This window comes from Loxodonta africana, chromosome 13 (assembly GCF_030014295.1).
Source record: "Loxodonta africana isolate mLoxAfr1 chromosome 13, mLoxAfr1.hap2, whole genome shotgun sequence".
In the NCBI taxonomy this organism is placed as follows: Eukaryota; Metazoa; Chordata; class Mammalia; order Proboscidea; family Elephantidae; genus Loxodonta; species Loxodonta africana.
Window position 1 is genome coordinate 69,311,630 of NC_087354.1, and position 26,295 is coordinate 69,337,924.

The following is a 26,295-nucleotide window of genomic DNA, read 5'->3' on the forward strand; positions in this document are numbered from 1 at the left end:
ACCTAACATTCCTGAAAACTTTGATATCCTTCACCTTGATAAAGTTACAGATTCCAGTAGACTATGAGCTCCTTGAGGGCAGCATCTTTGTTTTGTTTACCACCGAACCTAGACCACACCAAATGCACTGTTGCTGTTCTTGTGTGCCATTGAGTTGATTTTGACCCGACCCTATATAGACAAGATCAGAACTGCCCCATAGGGTTTCCTAGGCTGTAATGTTTATGGAAGCAGATCACCAGGTCTTTTCTTCCGTGGAGCTGCTGGTGGGCTTAAACCATGAACCTTTCAGTTAATAGCCGAGCGCTTAACCATTGCATCATCAGGGCTCCTGCCAGACGCATAGGTGTTGGGTAAATCCTTGAGCAAATGCCTGCCTGGCTCCTGGAATGTTGGCTTTGGAAGCTCCTGAAGCCCTGTGAGGTTAGAGGACACCAGTAAAGAAGCAGATAAAGAATGTGAGAATCCAAACTCGTTCATTCCTGTTCTGTTCCTGAGCCACTTATGTGAGGCAGACAGTGTCTTTTGTTGCTATGCCAACTCTTGCAAATTCCTGTTGAGTATTCTATAGCTGATGAAAACACTCAAGATCTTAATGCTTGAGAAGTGAAAAGAGTATCTGGTTAGAAAGTTGTTTGGCATCGGTTGAGCTGATGAATTTTTGGAGAGTGAAGACAGGCCTAGAAGGAGTTGGGATACAGTTGGGGTAGTGTTCAAATACTTGTGACAACCCCAAATTGTCTCCAGCTGGAAGAAAACTGAGTGATTGCTGTTAGTTTGTTAAATTTTGATTCTTCTTCCTTAATAATGATTTATATTGAATGTGTCGAGAGATTCTACAGGCTTTTCTTTAATCTGTTTCCATATAGAAATAAATAGTATTTGTGAATTTTCACTGTTAAACATGAGTAAAAATAGGATATTGGTTTTAAACTTGTTTCATGTGAAGAAAAATTAGAGGAAAAGGACAGAAAAATAATTAGTGATTTTTCTGCACGGATATGTTGTGCACTCTTTTGTTAGATTTATAATAGAACAAGGTCCCTGAAGAAATAATTAAAATCACTTCAAAAGGACGGCTTTAAAAAATTCCCAAACAGTGATGATAAAATGAAAGCAGACTGTTTCCTTAAGCAAAATCAAAGCTGTAATAGTTGGTGTATTGTTATTCTAAGAAGAACATAGCGTCATATTTTTACTTATTAAAAATTTTTTTCTTACATAATCAGTTCTTGTGGCAAACTCAGTCTGGAAGTTCTGTGCTCATGTTATCTCTTCGCATTTAACTTTTCTAGAAAATTGCAAGGCATTCCATTCCATTGGGCTGTCTGTAAACAGGATGGACCCTAACCATAAGAATATCAGTACTACGTTATCAGAAAGAAAGAGAGGGCTCTTTTTGAGAATACTAACATCATCGGGCTTTCCTTTGGCAGGCTACTGACTAAGTATTTTAAGAAGTAACTGTTTTTTGCTGTATAAACACAGTAAATAGATATTGTCCTTTTGTTTTTCTGTATGGTACTTTTCTATTCCTCTTTCGGAAGCTGGATCATCACTAAAGAAGTTGTATTTGTGCGTGCGCATGTGTGTGTGTCTGTAAAATACATCTGAATATGTGTGTGGGTGTGTTTGTAGGACATTGTGAGTCAGCCCCTGTTGCTCTTTGCTGTACGTTTTGTTCTTGGTTTGTATTGGTTTATATTGCAGTATTTCTCTCACTTATGTCTTGAGCAAAAAGGTATCAGTAATGACTGGCTGTTTGTAACAGAAAAGCCAGTTAACAGTGTCTTGACCAAGTTTGCGATTATTTCTTACGTAGTAAATCCAAAGTAGGTGGTTGCTGGCTAGTTGCCAAGGCTGAGGATTCTGCAGATCTCTTGGCCATTTCATGGTTGCTAGGTAGCCTAGCCATCACATCCACTTTCCCAGGGTACCAGGGGTGGGGGGAGAAAGGAAGAAGAAAGGAGGAAAGGTCTACATCAAAGGTGTCCCCAATGAGTCTCTAGTTGGCTACTGCTTATATCTCGTTGGCCACAGTTTTCACATGGCTTCCCCTAGCTTCAAGGGGGCCTGGGATATACCACAGTCTTTGTTGTAGAGGAAGACAAGGGAAAAGAAAATTGGATTGGCTGTTGAATGAGCCAATTCCTGGATCGGTCAAAAGTAGTTAAAAAATTCTACAGCTGAGAATCTTAACAGTACTTTTCCACTTAACATCAATTAGTTGATCAACAAGTCTTCCCTGAGCAGCGTTAATGTGAACTGTGTTGTTATTGGTCGTAGGGAGCAAGAGAGGGTGATACAAAAATATGATTTTTTTTTTTAGAATTTACAGTCTAGTTATGGAAATACAAAACACATGAAACAAAAGATTCTGCATAATTAAGTGCTATGTTTTCTAATCAGATTATAAGGAGGATACCTGGTGTAATTAAAAAGGCTCCATGGAGAAGGTAGACTTGACTGATCTGATAGATCAAGGTGAATGTTAGGAGTTTCTGGGCTAGTGGAGCAGCTTGAATACTTAAGGTTATTTAGAATGTAGTGGGAAATATAGGAAGGATGGAGCCCTGGTGGTGCAGGGGTTAAGTGATACGGCTGCTAGCCAGAAGGTCAGCAGTTCAAATCTACCTGCTGCTCCTTGGAAACCCTATGGGACAGCTCTACTCTGTCCCGTAGGGTCTCTGTGGGTTGGAATCAACCTGACGGCAGCAGGTTTGGTTTTTGGTTTATAGGAGGGATGAGTCTGGAAGAAAGTTCAGCCCTAAAACAGAACCAGAGAGTAGGTGAAGTTTGTGAGCAGGACATAGTGGAAATATGCTGATAAAGGAAAAATAAACAGGTACCTTTGGGGCCAGGAGAGTCTGAAGCCAGGGATGACTGTTGGAGGGCTGTCCAGCTCACGTTGAGGAGAGGGCCTTGTTCCTGGCTGTTGGTGTTGCAACTGGGAAGACTGAGAGAAAGGAAATTGAGTGCTGCCAAAGGGAAAGTTATTTGGGCTTGGTGGCTTCTCTAGATTTGATGAAAAATCTAAATCAATGGCAATAATATTTTCAGCTTAGCAGACGAGGAGAAAATTAGAGATCAGAACCAGGAAGTCATTGGAAACACATTGGCTGAAAGTCATTGACTGTTGTGACCCAACTGCTGTTTCCAATCTTTGCTGCTCTGTGTCTGTCATCTTGATTTTCATTTACCAGCTTTCCACTTGCTGTAGCACCACTCTTTTTTTCTTTTCATAATTTCTATTCCCTCATAACTTTGGTTTTCGCATGGGCCTCTACTCTTAGTGTTCTCTCAGTCTCACCAGCCACTAGGAGCCTGAGCATTTCCGCATTTGTAAGCCAGGATCCTAAGAGAATCTCGTTGGCCTACTTAATTACCATTGCCCTGTTTGGGAAGACATTGTCACGCTCAGTTCATGAGTGGTCACTGACTAGCCAAATGACTGGCTAACCTTGGATCCAGGCAGCGGTAGCCTGTGATTTAGGACAGGATTATCCAAGACTGCTACCTCAGCAGGGATTGGAAGAAGGTCAGGCTGGTTGAGCGGCAGGCACTATGACTGAGATGCCCAGTATATGTGTACTTGTATTGGTTTTATAAATGTTTCTTTATCAAAAGGAACTATTTTACGCCTCATTCTGTAAGGAATCTGGTGCAGTTAGGTACGAATAAGCCTTTGGCTAATGCCTTCATTTGGTATTGTATTTTATTTTTTAACAGCGCTATTGAGATATGGTTTATATATTGGACAATTTACTTATTGAAAGTGTACAATTCATTGACTTTTAGTACCTTCACAGAGTTGTGCAACCATCATTACATTTAATTTTAGAATACTTTTATCACCCAAGAAAGAAACCCTGCACCCCTTTGGCTAATACTTTTTGATGCCAGTTTGTTAGTTGCGGTCATGTTGATTCCGACTCCTGGTGACTCCATGTGTACGGTGTAGAGCTGCATCATAGGGTGTTCAAGGCTGTGACCTTTTGGAAGCAGATCACAAGACCTGTTTTCCCTGGTGCCTCTGGGTGGGTTCAAACTGCCAGCCTTTCAGCTAGTAATTTGTGCTGCCCAGCTGCCTCGACTCAGAGATGAAATAACTTTTCCAAAGTGAGTAACTGGCAGAGCAAATTTGTGAATTAAAGCTCATTGCTGTCCAATAAAATATAATGCAAGCCATGTATAATATTTAAATTTTACTAGTAATATGAAAAATAAAAAATAGGTGAAATTAATATTAATGATATATTTTACTCAATCTAGTATATCTAAAATATTATCATTTTAAATATATAATTTATATCAAAATAAGTGGGATATATTTTGCATTCATTTTTCCCCTTTGCCAAGTCTTCAGAATCCAGTGTACATATATAGTTTTTAAATTTCCTTTTCTTTTTTTTTTTTACAATGTTTCAGATTTTATTGATTTAAATTGAAGTTTGCAATTTAATAATTTATTTTTCTTTTTCTAGATGGCTTCCTTTTTTTTTTTATTGTACTTTAGATGATGGTTTACAGAGCAAATTCGGTTCTCATTCCACAATTAATACACATACTGTTTTGCGACATTGGTTGCCAGCCCCACAGCATGTCAACACGCTTCCCTTCTGGAACTTGGATTCCTGTTCTCTCCTGCCTTCTTGTCCTTGCCCCTGGCCTGGTGTGCCCATTTAATCTTGTTTTTTCTTATTGGCCTAATTTTGGTTGAAGGGTTAACCTCAGGAGTGACTTCAGTACTGAGTTAAGAAGGGTTCCGGGGGCCGTAATGTCCGGGTTTCTCCAGTCTCTGTCAGATCAGTAAGTCTGGCCTTTTTTTGTGAGTTCGAGTTTTGTTCTACATTTTTCTCCAGCTCTGACTGAGACTCTTTATGGCGTGATCCCTGTCAGAGCAGTCAGTGGTGGCAGCCATGCACGGTCCAGTTGTGCTGGACTCAGTCTGGTGGAGGCTGTGGTAGTTGTGGCCCATTAGTCTTTTAGACTAATATTTCCCTTGTGTCTTTGGTTTTCTTCATTCTCCCTTGCTCCAGATGGGGTGGGACCAGTGGAGTATATTAAATGGCTGCTCACAAGCTTTTAAGACCCCAGATGCTACTCACCACAGTCAGATGTAGAACATTGTCTTTATAAACTATGTTGTACCAGTTGAGCTGAATGTTCCCTGAGACCATGGACCCCAGCGTTCAACCCAGTAGTTCCATCCCTCAGGGAGTTTGGATGTGTCTTTGAAGTTTTTATGACTTTGCCTTGGTCAGGTTGTGCTGACTGCCAAATACTGTACACTATCTTACCGTTCACCAGAGTTACTACATATCTCTTGTCTAGTTAGTGTTTTTCCCTTCCCATCCCTCCCTTTCCTAGTAATCACCAAAGATTTTTTCTGTAGGTAAACCTTTTCATGAGTTTTTATGATAGTGGTCTCATACAATATTTGTGCTTTTGTGATTGACTTATTTCACTCAGCATAATGCCCTCCAGATTCATCCATGTTGTTGAGATGTTTTGGAGATTCATCATTGTTCTTTATCATTGCATAGTATTCCATTGTGTATATGCACCATAGTTTGTTTATCTATTCATCTGTTGATAGGCACCTAGGTTGTTTCCATGTTTTTGCTATTGTGAACAATGCTGCCATGAACATGGGTATGAATATGTCTATTCTTGTGATGGCTCTTATTTCTCTAGGATATATTCCTAGAAGTGGGATTGCTGGATCATGCAGTATTTCTATGTCTAGCTTTTTAAGGAAGCACCATATTGTTCTCCAAAATGGTTGTACCATTTTGCATTTCCACCAGCAATGCATAAGAGTTCCAGTCTCCCCACAGGCTCTCTAACATTTGTTATTTTCTGTTTTTTTAATTCGTGCCAGTAATTTTGGGGTGAGATGATATCTCATAGTAGTTTTGATTTGCATTTCTCTAATGGCTAGCGATTGCAAGCATTTCCTCGTGTGTCTGTTAGCTCCTTGAATGTCTTCTTTGGTGAAATGTCTGTCCATATCCTTTGCCCTTTTTTTAATTGGATTGTTTATCTTTTTGTTGTAGAGGTGTTGGATTTTCCTGTAGATTTTAGAGATTAGAACTTTGTCAATTATGTCATAGCCAAAATTTTTTTCCCAGTCTGAGGTTCTCTTTTTACACTTTTGGTGAAGTCTTTTGATGAACATAGGTGTTTAATTTTTAGAAGATCCCGGTTATCTAGCTTATGTTCTGGTATTTGTATATTGTTAGGTATGGTTTGTATCCTGTTTATGCCGTGTATTAGGGCCTCTAGCTTGACCCTATTTTTTCTTCTATGATCTTTCTTGTTTTTGGTTTTATGCTTAGGTCTTTAATCCATTTTGAATTAGTTTTTTTGTATGGTGTGAGGTATAGGTCCTGTTTCATTTTTTTGCAGGTGGACATCCAGTTTTGCCAGCACCATTAGTTAAAAAGACTGTCTTTTCCCTATTTAATGGACTTTGGACCTTTGTCGAAGATCAGGTGACTGTAGGTAGATGGATTTATATCTGGGTTCTCAATTTTGTTCCATTGGTCATTGTGTTGTCTTTATACCTGTACCAGGCTCTTTCAACTACTGTAGCTGTATGGTAGGTCCTGAGATCAGGTAGTGTGAGGCCTCCTACTTTCTTCTTGTTCAATAGTGCTTTACTTATCCCAGGCCCCTTTCTTTTCTGTATAAAGTTAATGATTAGTTTTTCCATCTCGTTAAAGAATGCTACTGGTATTTAGATCAGTTTGCATTGTATTTGTAGATTCTTTTGGGTAGAATTGACATTTTCACAATGTTGAGTCTACCTATCCATGAGCATGGTATGTTTTTCCATTTATGTAGATCTCTTTTCTTGTGGTAGTGTTTTGTAGTTTTCTCTGTATAGGTCTTTTACTTCCTTGATTAGATTTATTCCTAAGTATTTTATTTTTTTAGGGGCTATTATAAATGGTATTGTTTTCCTGATTTCTTTTTTGTAGTTTTCTTTGTTGGTGTGAATCCAGTGTATACTTTATACTTAGAGCAGTTAGAGCACAAACCAAAGAGGAATGGTGTTGCATTCATCGTCAAAAAGAATATATCAACATGTATCCTGTAGTACAATGCTGTCAGTGATATGATAGTATCCATACGCCTATAAGAAAGACCAGGGAGCTCTGGTGGCGTAGATGTTAAACGCTACGGCTCTTAACCAAAATGTCAGAAGTTCAAATCTAATAGGCAATCCTTAGAAACTATATGGGGCAGTTCTACTCTGTTCTATAGGGTCGCTATGAGTCAGAATCAACTCAATGGCAATGGGTTTGGTTTTTTCAGTTTACAAGGAAGGCCAGTTAATAGACTGTCATTCAAATTTATGCACCAACCACTAATGCCAAAGAAGAAAAAATTGAAGATTTATACCAACTTCTGCAGTCTGAATTGATCAAACACGCAATCAAGATCCATGATAATTACTAGTGATTAGAATACGAAAGTTAAAAACAAGAAGAATCTATAGTCAAAAAATATGGCCTTGGTGATAGAAATGAAGCCAGAGATTGTATGATAGAATTTTGCAAGACCAATGAATTATTCATTGGAAATACCTTTTTTCAACAACATAAAGGGCCACTATATATGTGGACCTCGCAGGATGGAATACACAGGAATCAAAGCAACTACATCTGTGAAAAGACATGATGTAGAAGCTCAATATCAGTCAGAACAAGGCCAGGGCTGAGTGTGGAACAGACCAGCCATTGTTCATATGCAAGTTCAAGTTGAAGCTGAAGAAAATTAAAATAAGCCCATGACAGCCAAAATACAACTTTGAGTATATCCCACCTGATTTTAGAGACTGTGTCAAGAATGGACTTGATGCATTGAACACTAATGACCAAAGACCAGATGAGTCATTGGGTGACATCAAGGACATTGTACATGAAGAAATTAAAAGGCCATTAAAGAGACAAAAAAGGAAAAAAAAGAAACCAAAATCCTTGTCAGAAGAGACTCTGAAACCCACTCTTGAACATAGAGTAGCTAAAGCAAATGGAAGAAATGATGAAGTAAAAGAGTTGAACAGAAAATTTCAAAGGGTGGCCCGAGAAGACTAAATAAATTATTATAATGAAACATTCAAAGACTTGAAGTTAGAAAACCAAAAGGGAAGAACTCGCTCAGCATTTCTCAAGCTGAAAGAACTGAAGAAAAAATTCAAGCTTTGAGGTGAAATATTGAAGGATTCTATGGGCAAAATATTGAATGATGCAGGAAGCATCAAAAGAAGATGGAAGGAATACACAGAGTCACTGTACCACAAAGAAATTGGTCGATGTTCACCCAGTTCAGGAGGTACCATATAACCAAGAACCAATGGTACTGAAGGAAGAAATCCAAGCTGCGCTGAAGACACTGGTGAAAAATAAGGCCCCAGGAATTGACAGAATACCAGTTGAGATGTTTCAACAAATGGGTGCAATGCTGGAAGTGCTCACTCATCTGTGCCAAGAAATTTGGAAGACAGTTACCTGGCCATCTGACTAGAAGAGATTCATAATGTCCATGGCTATTTCAAAGAAAGGTGATCCCAGGGAATGTGGAAATTATCTAACAATATAATTTAATATTGCATGCAAGTAAAATTATGCTGAAGATCATTCAAAAGCAGTTGTAGCAGTACATTGACAAGGAACTACCAGAAATTCAAACTAGATTCAGAAGAGGACATGGAACTAGGGATATGATTGATGATGTCAGGTGGATCTTGAGTGAAATCAGAGAATACCTGGAAGATGTTTGTCAGTGTTTTATTGACTACATACAAAGATGTTTGACTGTGTGGATCATAACAAATTACGGATAACATTGTGAAGAACGGGAATTCCAGAACACTTAATCGTGCTCCTGCAGAACCTGTAAATAGACCAAGATGCAGTTGTTTGAACAAAACAAGGGGATAGTGCATGATTTAAAATCAGGAAGAGTGTGCATCAGGGTTGTATCTGTTCACCATCCTTATTCAGTCTGTATGCTGAGTAAATAATCTGGGAAATTGGACAATATGAAGAAGAAGGTGGCATCAGGATTAGAGGAAGACTCCTTAATAACCTGCGCTATGCGGATCATACAACCTTACTTGGTGAAAGTGAAAAGGACTTGAAACACTTACTGATGAAGATCAAAGACTACAGCTTTCAGTATGGATTGCACCTCAACATAAAGAACACAAAAATCCTCACAACTGGACCAGTCAGCCGCATCTTGGTAAACGGAGAAAATAATGAAGTTGTCAAGGATTTCATTTTACTTGAATCCAGAATCAACGCCCATGGAAGCAGCAGTCAGGAAATGAAATGACATATTGCGTTGGGCAAATCTTCTGCAAAAGACCTCTTTGAAGCATTAAAAAGTGAAGTTGTCACCTTGAGGACTAAGGTGCACCTGACCCGAGCAATGGTATTTTCAATTGTCTCTTATGCTTGAGAAAGCTGGCCTATGAATAAGAAAGACTGAAGAAGAATTGGCGAATTTGGATTATGTTGTTGGTTAAGAATATTGAATATATCATGAACTACTAGAAGAATGAAGAAATCTTTCTTGGAGGAAGTATAGTCAGAATATTCCTTGGAAGTGAGGATTGCAAGACTTTGTCTCACATACTTTGACATGTTATCAGGAGGGACCAGTCCCTGGAGAAGGACATCATGTTTGGTAGAGGGTAGGCAAAAAAAGGAAGGCCCTCAATGACAGAGACTGACACAGTGGCTGCAACAAGGGGCTCAGGCATAGCAATCTTTGTGAGGATGGTGCAGGACTGGGCAGTGTTTCGTTCTGTGGTACATAGTGTTGCTATGAGTTGGAACCGACTTGATGGCATCTAAAACAACAACAAAAACAACAGCAAGAGCATGTCTCTGATTAGACCAGCCCCCTTTCCAATGCTTAATAGCCATGTATGGGTAGTGGTAGTTTGTTGTACAGCCCAGATCTAGCTGACTCAAATTCTATGATCTTGAGTCTGTACCCTGCTGCTTCCCTGTCTGTATTCAAGCTGCCACCCCTTACTGCTTGGGAGAGTAATAGCAATATCCGCACCTGACATTTGTAGAGGTTGACAATTTACAAAAGACTTAGCTACATGCTTAGCTCATTAGATTTTCACAATAACTCGAGGAGGTAAGTATGTCAGGTCACCAGACCTGTCCATTTGGCCTACTAATTTTACAGGTGATGGTGTCAAGATCGAGAGAGCCTCAGTGGCTCATCCAGATTCACAGAGTTTCTACTTGACAGGATTACGATTTGAATCCAGTTCAAGTGAGTCCAGGTCACACTGTAGACTGCAGTACGGAGCAGGGAATGCAGGGAGGTGAGAGGATAGATGGGAAGGGCCTATTCTTTTCTTCCTAAGGCTTGGTGTAGTCCTCCAACATAGAGGGTTGGTCTGTTTGTTTCCAGGTCCATACTTGGCTTCCTGAGCAGCTCACTCCATCTGAGACACCCAGAGTGTCCTTGTTATTATTTTCAGCCTTTGTTCCTTTTGACCCCTCCTACTTTTCATCTTGTTTTGAACGCTGTCCCTCCATCCCTACCTGTCATTGTTGCTTTTACTTGTGGATTCTGACTCATGGTGACCCCATGTGTGCAGAGTAGGACTGTACTCCATAATTCATGTCTGTATCACTTCTTTCAGACTGGGTTCTTTTTAAAACATTCTTATTTCTCCAGTGTCTTCTCTGGAAGTTCGCTGTCCCTTGCATGATACATTAAAAACATCAACAACAACCCAACAATGGAAGTGAAAGATATATCAAGTTGCTGACTTGTTATCTGAGAGCCAGTTAACTAGATAGAAGCACAGAACTTGTTGTTAGCTGACATTGAGTTGGCCCCGACTCATGATGACCCAGTGTGCAAGGGCCCAGTCCTACACCATCTTGCTATAATCTGTAGATTTTTATTGACTGAGTTTGGAAGGAGATCTTTAGGCCTTTCTTCCTAGTCAGCCTTAGCCTGGGAGCTGCTCTGAAACTGCTCAGCATTAGCAAGCCTCCACTGACGGATGGGGGTAGGGAGTGGGGAGGTGATGATGCATGAGTTGTGTTGCTGGGAATCTAACCCAGATCACCCACATGGGAGGCAAGAGCACTGTCTTGGAAGAGCTAGGTGAAGAAAAGATTTTCACATTTGTGACTGGTTTGGCGATGTCACAGTTGACGGCGGCTGTTTTAGTTGCCTCTGGGAGTTATTGGAAAGCCCAGCTGCCATGTGGTTGGATGGTGGGACTTTCTATGGCTGAGAGATGGTAGTTCCTGGATGGCAGCTTGCCTGCCAGGCTTGCGGAAACTGCTTGTATTGGAACAAAATGCTGGGTGTGAAGTTAAGATTCTGACTTAAGTACTGAGGATTGAAAGAGGGCTATGTATGGGTAACAATTTCTGAGTAAAAAAAAGAGTAGCAGTTTATAAACTAAGATGATCCTCTTTCCAATACTCTGGTGTTACATTTGTTTAAGTTGTTTAAATCTCCTCTAGGGGTTTTCCCTTTTAATAGTAATTTGTTCACTGTCCACAGTGGTGTTTTGTATGTATTTGTACTTGTATATAGCTTCTTTGGTACTTTTTGGATGAGTGCGGCGACAGCATTCAATTCAAACCACATGAGTTTGTGGCATTATTTTAGGGTTCCTCTCTGATGGAAAACATTTGGTTTTGCCCCCTCCTTTCCCACAGAAGAAGCTTCAGTGTTTTACTAATGGAAGGAATGCTTTTGTCGGGGAGCTAGCCCGTTATGTCAGGCATTTAAATTTACCTATATAAAATGTAATTGTCTGGAATCCTGGAACCAAACAGCAGTGAACACTATGAATGGGGAAATCTGTCCAGTCAGAATATCCGGGCTAGTTTACCTTTCACAGTACTGTGCTCTTTTTAAGATTTTGTGCTGTTTTTTTTTTTTGTGTGTGTGTTAAGCAACTTTTAAGGTGACTATAAAAATGCTTTAGTAGAACAAGAGAAGAAAAATTAGTTGGATGAAATGAGTAGCCACTTGCTTCTTCCTTTCCACAGCAGTGAGCAGCACCATCTTTTCTTGCATTCATTCCCTTGACTCTGGTTTTCATATTTAAGCCTAGATCAGAAACTGCCAGATTCTTCGCTATTAAAAATTTGTTCCCTTTGAAATTTAAACGTGGTGCCAATTAATATGCTATTGTCTTCTAAAGGGCTGTGCTCATTGACGTTGTCATTGTTGTTAGGTGCCGTCATATAGAAATAAGTAGTACTGATGAATTTTCACTGTTATGCATTGTTGCAACCACTGTGTCCGTCCATTTCCTTGAGGGTCTTCCTCTTTTTCGCTGACTCTGTGATTTACCAAGCATGATGTCCTTCTCCAGGGACTGATTCCTCCTGATAACCTGTCCAACGTATGTGAGACATCGTCTCGCCATCCTTGCTTCTCATGAACATTCTGATTGTACTTCTTCCAAGAAAGATTTGTTTGTTCTTTTGGCAGTCCATAGTACATTCAATATTCTTCCCCGACACCACAATTCAAAGGTGTCAGTTCTTTTTCGGTCTTCCTTATTCATTGTCCAGCTTTCACATGCATATGAGGCGATTGAAAACATCATGGCTTGGGTCAGGCGCAGCTTAGTCTTCTTTGCTTTTCAACACTTTAAGGAGGTCTTTTGCAGCAGATTTGCCCAATGCAAAGTGTCTTGATTTCTTGACTGCTGCTTCCATGGCTGTTGATTGTGGATCCAAGTAAAATGAAATCCTTGACAACTTCAATCTTGTCTCCGTTTATCATGATGTTGCTCATTGGTCCAGTTGTGAAGATTTTTGTTTTCTTCATGTTGAGGTGCAATGCATACTGAAGGCTGTGGTCTTTGATCTTCATCAGTATGTGCTTCAAGTCCTCTTCACTTTCAGAAGTCAAGGTTGTATCACCTACATATCTCAGGTTATTAATGAGTCTTCCTCCAATCCTGATGCCCTGTTCTTCTTCCTATAGTCCAGCTTCTCAGATTATTTGCTCTGCATACAGATTGAATAAAATAGGTATGGTGAAAGAATACAACCCTGACACACACCTTTCCTGACTTTAAACCACGCAGCACCTCTTATTCTATTGGAATGATTGCCTCTTCATCCATGTACAGATTCCTCATGAGCACAATTAAGTGTTCTGGAATTCCCATTCTCTGCAATGTTATCCATACTTTTTTATGATTCACACAGTCAAATGCCTTAGCATAGTTAATAAAACACTGGTACGTATCTTTCTGGTATTCTCTGCTTTCAGCCAAGATCCATCTGACATCAGCAATGATATCCCTGGTTCTACGTCCTCTTCTAAATCTGGCTTGAATTTCTGGCAGTTCCCTGTTGATATAGTGCTGCAGCCACTATTGAATGATATTCATCAAAATTTTACTGGCATGTGATATTAATGATATTGTTTGATAATTTTTACGTTTGGTTGGATCACAGTCCTTGGCAATAGGCATAAATATGGATCTCTTCCATTTGGTTAGCCAGGTAGCTGTCTCCCAAATTTCTTGATATAAATGAGTGAGTACTTCCAGCGCTGCATCCATTTGTTGAAACATCTCAATTGGTATTCTGTCAATTCCCAGATCCTTGGTTTTCGCCAATGCGTTCAGTGCAACTTGGATTTCTTCCTTCAGTACCATGGGTTCCTGCTCATATGTTACCTCCTGAAATGGTTGAATGTCGACCAATTATTTTTCGTACAGTGACTCTGTATATTCCTTCCGTCTTCTTTTGATGCTTCCTGTGACGTTTCATATTTTCCCTGTAGAATCCTTCAGTATTGCAACTTAAAACTTGAATTTTTTCTTCAGTTTTTGCAGCCTGAGAAATGCTGAACGTGTTCTTCTCTTTTGGTTTTCCATCTCCAGATCTGCACATGTCATTATAATACTTTGTCTTTTCAAGCTGCCCTTTGAAATCTTCTGTTTGGCTCTTTTACTTCATCATTTTTCCTTCTGCTTTAGCTATTCAGTGTTCAAGAGCAAGTTTCAGGGTCTCTTCTGACATCTATTTTGGCCTTTCTTGTCTTTTTAATGACCTCTTGCTTCCTTCATGTATGATGTCCTTCCCTCTGGTCTTTGGTCATTGGCTTTCAGCGCGCCAAATCTGTTCTTGAGATGGTCTCTAAATTCAGGCGGAATATATTCAAGGTCATACTTTGGCTCTTGTGGACTTGTTCTAGTTTTCTTCAATTTCGACTTGTACCTGCATATGAGTAATTGATGGTATGATCCAGAGTCAGCCCCTGGCTTTGTTCTGACTGATGATATTGAGCTTTTCCATCTTCTCTTTTCACAGGCGTAGTTGATTTGATTCCTGTGTATTCCAGCTGGTGAGGTCCATGTGTATAGTCACTGTGTATGTTGTTGAAAAAAGGTATTTGCCATGAAGAAGTTGTTGCTTTTGCAAAATTCAATCATGTGATCTCTGGCATCGTTTCTGTCACCAAGGCTGAATTTTCGAACTACTGATCCTTCTTTCTTTCCAACTTTCCCATTCCAATTACCAGTAATTATCAGTGCATCCTGATTGCATGTTGGATCAATTTCAGACTGCAGAAGTTGGTAAAAATCTTCAGTTTCTTCATCTTTGGCCTTAGTGGTTGGTGCATAAATTTGAATAATAGTTGCATTAACTTGTCTTCCTTGTAGGTGTATGGATATTATCCTATCACTAACAGTGTTGTACTTCAGGATAGATCTCGAAATGTTCTTTTTGACGATGAATGCAACACCATTCCTCTTCGAGTTGTCATTTCTGGCATAGTAGACTATATGATTGTCCAATTCAAAATGACCAATACCAATCCATTTCAGCTCACTAATGCCTGGGATATTCTTTATGTGTTCCATTTCATTTTTGATGATTTCCAGATTTCTAGATTCATACTTTGTACATTTCAGGTTCTGATTATTAACGGATGTTTGCAGCTGTTTCTTCTCATTTTGAGTCATGCCACATCAGCAAATGAAGGTCCTGAAAGCTTGACTCCGTCCACATCATTAAGGTCAACTCTACTTTGTGGAGGCAGCTCTTCCCCTGTGGTATTTTGAGTGCCTTCCAATCTGAGGGGCTTATCTTCCGGCACTGTATCAGACAGTGTTCCGCTGCTATTCATAAGGTTTTCACTGGCTAGTTCTTTTCAGAAGTAAACTGCCAGGTCCTTCTTCCTAGTCTGTCTTAGTCTGAAAACTCAGCTGAAACCTGTCCGCCATGGATTGCATGTTGGTCTGATGATGCTCATTAACATTGGTTTATTTTGTAAGGATTAGTTGATAATCTGAAGGAAGCAAATACAGAATGGTACCCTGGTAGGGGTGTAGGAAAATGAGAATTAATGGGGTAGGACATGGCAAAATACATAAATTATTTTTATGGCATATTTTTTCTTGACTGAGTAGAGTGGGGAGCGGGGTGGATTGTTGTTACTAATCAAAGAACCGATATCTGCTACTCATGCACTCTGTGTTGGTTTGCTAAGAGTTAAGGATAACAACAGACTTTTACAATTAAGGAGACAGGATATTAACTTGGATAGGACGTAAACACAAGCAAAGTAAAATCTGAATGAGTTAACTCACTCATGATAAACGTAAACACAGAGGGCCCATAATAAGGATGTATAGGATTTATTGCAAGGCAGATATTATAGAGTGAAACTCAATTCTCACTATGCATTGGAATCACTTGGGAAACTTCTAAAAAAACACTGATGCCTTTTAAAGAAATGGCTGAGTGATTCTATTCTGCTTGCTTTGGGATAGAGGCTTGGCAGTGATAAGTTTTGAGAGTTCCCCAGGTGATTCTAGGCTGTGATAGTTTTGAGAGCTCCCCAGGTGATTTTGATGTGTAGCCAGGTTTGAGAATAACTGGTATAGACCACGTATTAAGCCTTACCTAAGAAGTGATTCTTGAACTTCGGTGGGAATCAAAAGACCTAGGGTGCTCATTAAAAATGTAGTTTCTTGATCTCTACTCAAACTCTGTCAAGGGTCTGATGTAGTATCTTGGACTATGATTTGAGAAACACTTAGTAAGTGTTAAATATTGGGTAATAAGATCACTGGTAATTGCTGAGTGGGGTTGGAAAATTTCATGAAAAGTGGGACATTTGCGAGTTTCTGAGTGATGTGTAGGAACGATTTGTAGGAAAACTGGGTGTATTTGGGGTATGGGTGTAGTTAATTTCTGTGAGGGAGGAATGTGAGATGAGCTTGTGAAGTAGAGGGACTTAAGTGTCACTTAAGGACTTAAATTTTAATGGTTAAGTGCTAGGTTGCTAACCAGAAGGTGGGCAGTTTGAACCCACCTGTCGCTCCTTGGGAGAAAAGACTTCGAGATCTGCTGTGGTAAAGATTACACCCTAGGAAACCCTGTGGGGCAGTTCTGCTGTGTCACATGGGGTCGCTATGAATCAGAATGACTCAACAGCACACAGCAATAATAGCAGCAACAGACTTGGAGAGACTGGAGGCTAGAGACCCTGTGTGAGCTGGCCGTTGAGAGAGCTAGGCTAGTAAGCAAAGCCCAAAGGATAAGCATACTTGACAGCGTAGGAAACGATGGTTGCTAAGTGGAAGCTGATTCAGGAAGTGCTGTCTCATTTCACATTAGCTGCCATGCAGTAATGAAATAGTGACTTTTGAGCTAAAAACCTCTAAACTTGTAATAAATAAATTACTTAAGTAAACATGAAGTGCCTTTTATGTGACAGAAATGCTGAGGAACTATAGGTTATTTTTCAATAACATGCTAGAATGCTTTGTTGGCAACACATTTATATAATTCCTGCAGACTCAACAAACCATCAGACCAGGAAAAAAAGTAGCATCTGCAGTTTTTTATTTGTGTACAGATTTCATTATAACATCATGTGCTCATCGGTAATGTTTTAATCAGGACAATTTGCAATGTGTTTGATCATCTTGATTTGGCAAATGCAATTGTTTTGTGTTAGAAATATTACCAGAGCAATGCTAGAAGACTGCTGACTCATTAGCGGTGTTTTTAAAATATGTTTTTGGGCTGTGGAACCCTTTGAGTATCCAATAAAAGTTAGAGCTTCCTGCCCACAAAAATGTGAAGATACGTGTAATCTTCCTTATCACAGGTCTTTTGGATAGTCTGAGGCCAATTCATTACCCCTGAGATGTTTATACATTTGACATTAATCCTTAGAATAGACTATGGAATAACTGTGGTGTCATGCCTTTGGAGTGTAGGGGAATGGTGGCCATGACATGTTTAGTTTTCTTAGCTATTGGCCATAATTCATTACGACCCATGAGTAATTCAGCATCTGTTTAGCAAATAGTTTTTGGGTGAAATTTGCGTAAATCACAAGAAAGTGTTTCCATACTCTAGTACTATAATTAAAGCCCACATTACAGCAGGGCTTTGTGTATATATATGAATATGAATATGTGTATGTATGTGACTCAATGTGCCACATCCATTTTCATTCCCCACAGGCTGCAGAGTAGTGGGTGTGACTCTCGCTGGGTCTTCTGAAGTAAAACACAAGATAGCATTTAACTCAGCAGTTTCCCAGTGTGTTTTCTGGGAAATGCTTGTTCTAATAGAGAGAAACAACATAGAATAGTTTCTGAAGTTAAAATCCTTCTGTAACTCATGACCTGTTCTGTCCCATCTTGGACATACACGTGAGTATGCTAAAGAAAGTCTGGCAGTGAAGAATCCTTGCTTAATCTCAAAGAAAAAGGATTGGAAAATATGAAAGTAACTCATTTTAATCGAAGTTGGCTGTGTGAAACAAAAGTGAAGCCTAAATATGTGTTGTTAGTTGCTATGAAGTCGATTCCAACTCATGGCGGCCCTGTGTGTGCAGAGTATAACTACTCCATCGGGTTTGCAAGGCTTGAACGTTTGGGAGCAGAACTCCAGGCATGTCTTCGGAGGCACTATGGATTATTTTTCAGTAACGTGGTTTGAGTTATTTTTCAGTAACGGGGTTTGAACCATCAACCTTTCGGCTAGTAGTGAAACGCTTAACTGTGTTGCCCAGGGAGCCAAATATGAGTAGGATGGAGAATTTAACATTTTTTAAAGCCATATGGGAAGAAATATGTAGGTACTCTGGGTGAAAAATTAGTCTCTCTGCAAATCTAGTATCAGAATTTTGGTAAACATTGTAAGATGATAACTGCCTATACGATACCTTTAAAAAACAGCTATGTTTGCTTCTAAAGAAGAAGACTGACAGTATATCAAGAGGTTACCAAGACTCCTATTAAAAATAAAACTAAAAGCTTTATATATTTTTTTTCTACTAACTTGTGGCATTTGCTTATCTGGAATCCTTTCCCCAGTATAAATTATGAAATTGGAAAGCATTCATAATGGCGATGAAGGAACAGGGAATAATTTATCTGAATGATCAAGACCAAAACAAAAAAACAAAGGCGTTGCCATCGAGTTGATTCTGACTCATAGCGACCCTGTAGGACAGAGTAGAACTGCCCCATAGGGTTTCTAAGGAGTGCTTCGTGGATTTGAACTGCTGACCTTTTGGTTAGCAGCCATAGCTCTTAGCCACTATGCCATCAGGGTTTCCAGTGATCAAGACAGTGGGTCTTAAATAATCAAAAATAGAATAGATAAATTAGAGTGGTTTAGTAATGAGGGAGCAGATATAAGATTATAGAATCATGAAAGGCGCTATATATGAATATACTGAGGGAGTATCTTTCCCCCCCGAAATGGTATAAACCTTAAGGCAAGAAAAATATAGTGAAATCAATGGATTATTGCTTTTCAATTGTTTATTAACTGATATAGCATTCACTTAAGGAACACTTGTAATTGGCTGGCCCATATCATAAAAGTAAAAACCACACCCGTTGAGGTAGAGTTGGTTCTGACTCATAGTGACCCTATAGGACAGAGCAGAACTGGCTGTTGTAGGGTTTCTAGGGAGCAGTTGGTGGATTTGAACTGCCGATCTTTTGGTTAGCAGCCAAACGCTTAACCACTGTGCCACCAGGACCCATGTCATAATAAAAAAATATTATTATTATTATTATTTTTTGGACCCATGTCATAGGTGTTGAGAATTCAGGAAAGGGTAAGAAAGGGCTCCTACCCTTACCAAAAGCAAAAACCCATTGCTGTCAAGCGAAATTCTGACTCATAGTGACCTTATAGGACTGGGTGGAGCTGCTCCTCAGGATTTCCAAGGCTGTAATCTTTATGGAAGCAGACTGCCACATCTTTCTTCCCTGGAGTGGCTGGTGGGTTTGAACTGCTGACCTTTCAGTTAGCAACCAGGTGCACAACCCCTGCACCACCAGGGCTACTTAGGACTCATATTTTGAGCGGTAATTCCTTTTTCACGCAGTTGTCTTCTGGTATCTTTCTCCTTTCTGGGCCCTCTCTCCGAAAACCTGATCATGGGTTTACTGTCTTATAGCCAGCAAACTCTATCCACTCCCCCCATTGCTATGATCAGAGGCCAGATTTCAGACTGAATGAATCATGGCACCATCTGAGCCTGGCATTACTTAACACTGCTTTTATTATATTGTAAAACACTTCCTGATAAGAGTATACTAGTGGTTTTGAGAGTCTAGAAACATTGTAAAGCTATTGTCAAACAATCCTAAAGGGTCCACTATCAACATCGATTGAAAGACTTGTTAGTGACTTACTTGCTAGGTTCCCGGTTTCCATCACAGTAGTCTCCCTAATTAAAAACAAAACAAAAAGAAAACTAATGTCATTAAAGGTTTGAATTCAATGAATTTGCTTATTAAATTTCCTTAGGAACCAGAGACGTCAGCATATTTCCGTAATAAAATTATCCATTCTAAGAATATCCTCTGCCAAGTTTTCCATTTTTTCAAAAACCTAATATTTTTTGCCATAATCGACATCCATTTTTAAGTAGAATTGGGTGATAGAAACTGTAGAAGTGGAAAGAATTTGATGGTGACTCCTAGGTTTTTGCAAGTTTTTCATTTAAATAGTTAAATACTTAAAAATGGAGGGGTTGTAAATTCGTGGTGATATTGCGCTGAGGAAGTGGATAAAACTTTCAGGTATCACTCTCCGTTTCAGTTATGAAGCGTTTTCTTGCCATGTATAGTAGTTCTGGTCTTGAGAGAAATCACTCAGTAAATGTTCTTGAAGAAGAGGGAAAAATAAATGTATCCGTCTTGGCGCACGATTTTAAACTCAAGATAAATTCTTATTTAGGAAACAAATACAGTTTTTATAGCCAGCTAGGGTCTTGTATTTCCCTGTCATATATTGTTTTAATCATTTTTACAGACATTAGGAATCACGTATCAGGGACATTATTTCAAAAACGTGTCAGGGTGCTTCTCTTTACACAGCGAATTCCCCCAATTAGCTGACTCTCTGTTACCCTGCAGTTTCCATATGTTAACAGGTTCTTTCCACAGTGATGATTAGTACGCGTAATGATTACCCCGAGGATCCACAAAATCCTCGTGAATCATCAAAGATTAAATTATATTCATGTAGCTTTCATGTCATGCATTTATTGTCTTCTAATTGTTTGAAAACTGGTCATCTCTTTGTGATAATTTTTCTCTTGGTTAAAATGCCCTATTTCCTGATTGTTTCAGATAAGAAATGGTTGGATACTATCCTGGAACCTGCTGTCTCTTGTACCCTGGCATAGAAACCAATGACTGGAATTAAGAAATGTGTGTGGGGAGGCCAGGCAGGGGTGGATTAAGTAGTAAGCACGATATGCATTTAAAGAGGTGCTGAAACCGGGGTGAAATTGTGCACTACAGATTAGTCGGTAAGCACTATTAAGCCCATGTGTGCCTTGCTGATTGGGTAATCCGTGTCCCTGAGGGAGGGGAAGAAGAGAGCGTGAAGGGCCGCCACCTTTCCCTGACATGGAATAAGGAATACAGCGGTGGGCTCAGCATAATTAAAATGTAGGGTGTTAGAAAATCATCCTGTTCTTTTATGCTCATGTTCCAGGTAACAATATAAGGGCTTGAGGTGATGAAAGCAGGGGAAAAAACAAGTGTTCTAGAGCTGTGAGTTTTGATGGCATAGAGTGGAGTGTGTATTGCTATACCAACCTCCTCTTTGTCCTTGCCACCACTGCCTTAGGCCTCAGGTCTCACCTGGAACATCACCATAATGATGCAGTTGGGGCACCTACCTCAGATTTGAACTTAACTCCAACCCATAGAATTATTGATACAGTTAGTATTTGTATGTCACTGCATTTAAAAATTATAGCCCTTACCCCATCGTATTGTGGTTGTATCTCAGTCCTGCATTTAGTTTATAGTCATGTGGTGTACCTAAAAAGAATAAACCCAACCCTACAGGACAGAGTAGAACTGACCCCTAGGGTTTCCAAGGCTGTAATCTTTGGAAACCGACAGTCAAGTCTTTCTCCCACGGAGCAGCTGGTGGGTTCTGACTGCCAACCTTTTTGCTTAGCGGCTGAGTGCTTAACCACTGTGCCACCAGAACAGCCAGTCTTTACTGAGCACTTATTTTATGCTAGGCTAAGTGCTTAGCTTGGAGAGAGCTGTTTGTAGTTAGACCTGGATTCAAATTCCAACTCTACCACAAAGTAGTTATGTGACCTCGATCAAGTCAGTCTCTTTGAGCCTCAGTGTCTTTTTCTGTAAAGCAGTAAAGATAATACAGTACTTACACATGAATTGTGAGGATCAAATGAAATGATATATGCCAAAGTCTGGCAGTTAGGCTGTATGGATACTCAGCTGCGGTTAACCTACTTCTCCTTACTGGAACCGGGAATAGGGTCTTGTTTTCTTTTATCTTCCATCCAAGTGCAAACAGAGTAAACGTGGTGGAAGTGTGTTTTGAATGTCTAGGTGTCTCTTCATGTGATTCTCATCTTCATTCATGCAATCAAATGAGTCATTTGCTACCAAGCTGCTTGTAGTCTCTGTTGGGAAGGTTCTTTCTACTACTGCTTCCTGCCCACCAGGTATCTTCATCTCTGCTTTTAAACTAAGTTGGGCTTTACGTTCCTTGTAGTTGGCAGGAATGTCCAAAGCTGTTCTCCAGTGGACACTGACTCCCTCTCCCTCAACATCTTTCAGTGGTTCTCCCTGGGTATAATGTCTATCTGCCGGTTGACACTTTTCAGATTTCATAGTTTGTATTTTTTAGACCAGCGTTTCTTTGGCTACTAACCAAAAGGTCTGCAGTTTGAATCCACCAGCTGCTCCTTGGAAACCTTATGGAGCAGTTCTGCTCTGCGCTATAGGGTTATTATGAGTCACAATCGACTCAAAGGCAATGAGATTTTTTGGCTTTTGCTTTTCTTCCCTCATTTGGCAGTTTTTCCACCACAGCTCCACACATATGGATCAGAAATTTAGGGCGGGGTGGAATAGAATAGGTGAGTGAAAAATGAGACCAGGCTTGGAATGGCTTATTTTTTTGGTCCAAACTTGTACCATGTGCCCTGCGCTTCATGGTGTGTGAGCTGTAATTCCTTCGAGAATGTTCTCTTGATGGATAATGTTTGACAAGACATTAGCCATTGTTTACCAGCAACAGAATTTCAAATAGAAACCTAAGAGTTAAAAGTCCTAGCACATAAAACTGTAACAAAATCTTTTAACTTGTTTACTTCTGGGGGAAAATATGTATTTTATAAAGGGTATTTAACAAGCTTTTAGAGACATGTTCGTTATTAACTCTGAGGAGTTTCCCCTAGTGTTCTCTCAAGTCAAGAGGGGTTACTAAATGTAGTTTTCCAGCTGGAGCTTGGTTTCCTGACAGCTATTCTTGGGGAGGTGGATGAGTGCAGCTGTTCCTATCTCATGGTTATTCAGGTTGAGTCACTGGGTGGGCGGAACTGATTAGAATTCCAAAAGCAATACATATAGGCAGTTAGGTGGAACTTTCGGAATTTACTAGGAAAGATTTTGACAGAACTCCAACATGCTGGAGCTAAGTGGTAAAAACAACACTTTATGTACAAACTATCTGGGTATGTCTTCTCCATTTAGCTTTAGTTTTTCTTTGGTTTTGGTTTGGTTAGGGGAAGGAACATTTTTCTTTGTATTAAGAAGCTGTTAAAATATGTTTTCAAGATAGAGTTTGTCATGGATTGAATTATGTTCCCCTTCAAAAATATGTGTATCAACTTGGTTAGGCCATGATTCCCAGTATTGTGTGGTTGTCCTCCATTTTGTGATTGTAATTTTATGTTGAGAGGATTAGGGTGGGATTGTAATACTCAGGCCACCTCCCTGATCCAAAGTAAAGGGAGTTTCCCTGGGCTGTGGCCTGCACCACCTTTTATCTCTGAAGAGATAAAAGGAAAGGGAAGCAAGCAGAGAGTTGGGGACCTCATACCACTAAGAAAGCAGCACCAGGAGCAGAGCGTGTCCTTTGGACATGGGTCCCTGCACCTGAGAAGCTCCTCGACTGGGGGAAGTCTTCTTCCAGAGCCGAGAGAGAGAGAGAAGGCCTTCCCCTGGAGCCAACGCTCTGAATTTGGTCTTATAACCTGCTGGACTGTGAGAAAATAAATTTCTATTTGTTGGAGCTGTCTACTTGTGGTCTTTGTGTTAGGGCAGCACTAGATGACTAAAACAGAATTCTTTGAAAATATTTAAAGTAACAGGTTTCCCTTCCAAAAACATGCATATTTATCGTTGATTAGTCTGACCTTATTTTCATGAATATTCATAAGTGTGATTCAGACATTATCAGTTTTTAAAAAAAATTTTTTAGAAGATTTATGGCTATTCCACCCAGTTCATCACAAGTTTGAGTTTTGTTACATCCCATTCACAACTTGGAAAGGGCAGTTATATTTGTTGGGTGGAAAGCTGCTTTTGGGTTGGCTAATATAAACATGCCTTGGAATTTTACCCTCTCCTAATAAAGAGGGGCTTTGGAAGGCTTCATGGTTGAGAATTCCAGCTGCCCAGTGACAGCTTATGAAGCGATGTTATGTTTTAAAGTTTGTATTAGGAATTAACTCAAATCTGTATGTGAGGCTTAAATGTTACATTCTGAATTATCTATCAAACTGACATTTTATTGTTTTCTAGTATGATTCCCAGGGTTGGTATGACATCTTAAGTAAGGATTTAAAAACAATTACCTGTTTTTACGGGCGAAGTTTAAAACATTCTGGTAAAAAGCATGCATTCTGTGGAATGAAAGACACAAATCAAAGTGGAATAATAGGGAATCGCTTTGGGGTGAAGAGGATAAGATGACTCTTGGTGCTCTGCCTCAGGTCCTCAGATCGTGAGTCCGTATGCCCAGACCCTGGATCGCTCTGAAGCAGAGGCACGTTGTAGAGCTCCCAGTTACCAGTTGCTGTTCAGTCTGACTCGTGGTGGCCCCATGTGTGTCAGAGTAGAACTGTACTCCACAGGATTTTCAATGGCTGATTTTCCGGTGTAGATCACCAGGCCTTGCCTCTGAGGTGCCTCTGGGTGGACTCAAACCTCCAACCTTTTGGTTAACAAACTCCCAACATTTTGGTGAGTATATTATCTCTTTGTACCACTCAAGGACTTAGACTTCCCAGAAGCCTCTTTAAAGAATTATTTCCTTTTTTTGGTCTTTTAGTCCTTGATCAATATTAGAGAGTAGTCTGAAGTGTGTATGTGTGCTTCGTGGTAAAAATATAGCAAAGCATTTAACACTTCAGTATTTTTTACACATACGATGCAGTGACATTAATTACGTTTATCATGTCGTTCCAAATTTTTTCATCACCATTAACAAGAGCTCAGTGCCTCCTAAGCCATGGCTGCCCTCTCCCCCTCCCTCTTGCCCCTGGTAACCACTGACTGAAGTGTATGTTGAAGCCTTTTGAGCAACAGCGCAGGCCTGAGAGCCTGAATGCCTGAATTGTTACACCTGATTCTGCCGTCCCAACCATGTGATCTTGGGCAAGTTACCTACCTCGCTGTGCCCCAGTTTCTTCCTCTGTAAAATGGGGATAATAATAGTATTCATAGGGTTGTTTTGCAAATGAAATGAGTTCATATAGGTGAAGCATTTAGGATAGTGCCTGGCATGTAGCCCTGTATAAGTGGTGACTTATTATCATCTTAAAAGATAACAAAAAACCAAACCCACTGCTACTGAGTCGATTCCAACTCATAGTGACCCTACAGGACAGAGTAGAACTGTCCATAGAGTTTCCAAGATGTGCCTGGTGGATTTGAGCTGCTGACCTTCTGGTTAGCAGCTGTTGCACTTAAGCACTACGCCACCAGGGTTTCCTATCGTCTTAGCTCATATTAAATTCCCATAGTTGATCCTGGTCAGACCACGGTGTTAATGCAGTTCCATTTGTTTCCCATTCTCAATCCAATTTGTCCTGGGCTCTTCGGCTGAAACCCAAGATCCCCAGGCTAGGCACCCAAACCAAAACCAAACCCACTGCTGTCAAGTCGATTCCGACTCATAGCGACCCTATAAGACAGAGTAGAACTGCCCTGTAGAGTTTCCAAGGAGCGCCTGGAGGATTCCAGCTGCCAACCTCTTGGTTAACAGCTGTAGCACTTAACCACTACACCACCAGGGTTTCCCAGACTAGGTAAGCATTAGTGGAATCCGAGTGGTAGAATTTGTTTCTGCAGGTATCCAATGTTGTCGGACGGGTTTGGTTTGCATGTAAAAAAACGTGTCAGTGGTGAACACGACCTGGCTTTGTATCTGTAGGGTTTAAAGTATGTCTTTAGGATGAGGGCTATATAAGGATGATTTTGAGATCAAAGTTATCTTTATCTCTTTCTCCATTCTTTGATGTACTTAATTTTTAAAAACATTTAAGGTTCAGCCTTTTTTTTTTTTCCTGTGACTTTGTTTATTTTGTGAAATGGTGACCACCGAGGAGCTAGAAAGCTTACTTTTTGTGTGCTGTGGAAGATTGTATAACATTCAAATCATGCTTTTACCCAACTACTTGTGTGTTTAGTTTTTTTTCCTTGGGCTTGCATGAAGAGGCAGAGATAAAATAAACATTGTGTCACTTACAGATCCCCAACAAGACGCAGAGCTACATAAAGTGCTCGCTCTGCACCCTTTGCTTGCTAATACTTTGCCATAACCTTTTTTTTTTTTTCCTCTGGAATCCTTATCTGCCCTGTATATCCACACTTACGGAGTCCCGGTGTAAAGCTCGCATCCCTCTTCCTGGCCAGTCGCAAACCTTGTAGAAGTAAAGGGGGCTTTAGGTGAGTCCATGGGGTCCCTGGGGGGTGCAAACAGTTTG

General features: G+C 40.0%; 1 protein-coding gene across 3 annotated transcripts in view; it reads left to right on the top strand.

Moving 5' to 3' along the window:
* Positions 1-26,295, top strand: part of ARHGAP10 (Rho GTPase activating protein 10) — a 366,346-nt gene that overhangs the window by 26,272 nt on the left and 313,779 nt on the right. The gene's annotated exons all lie outside the window — the stretch shown is intronic.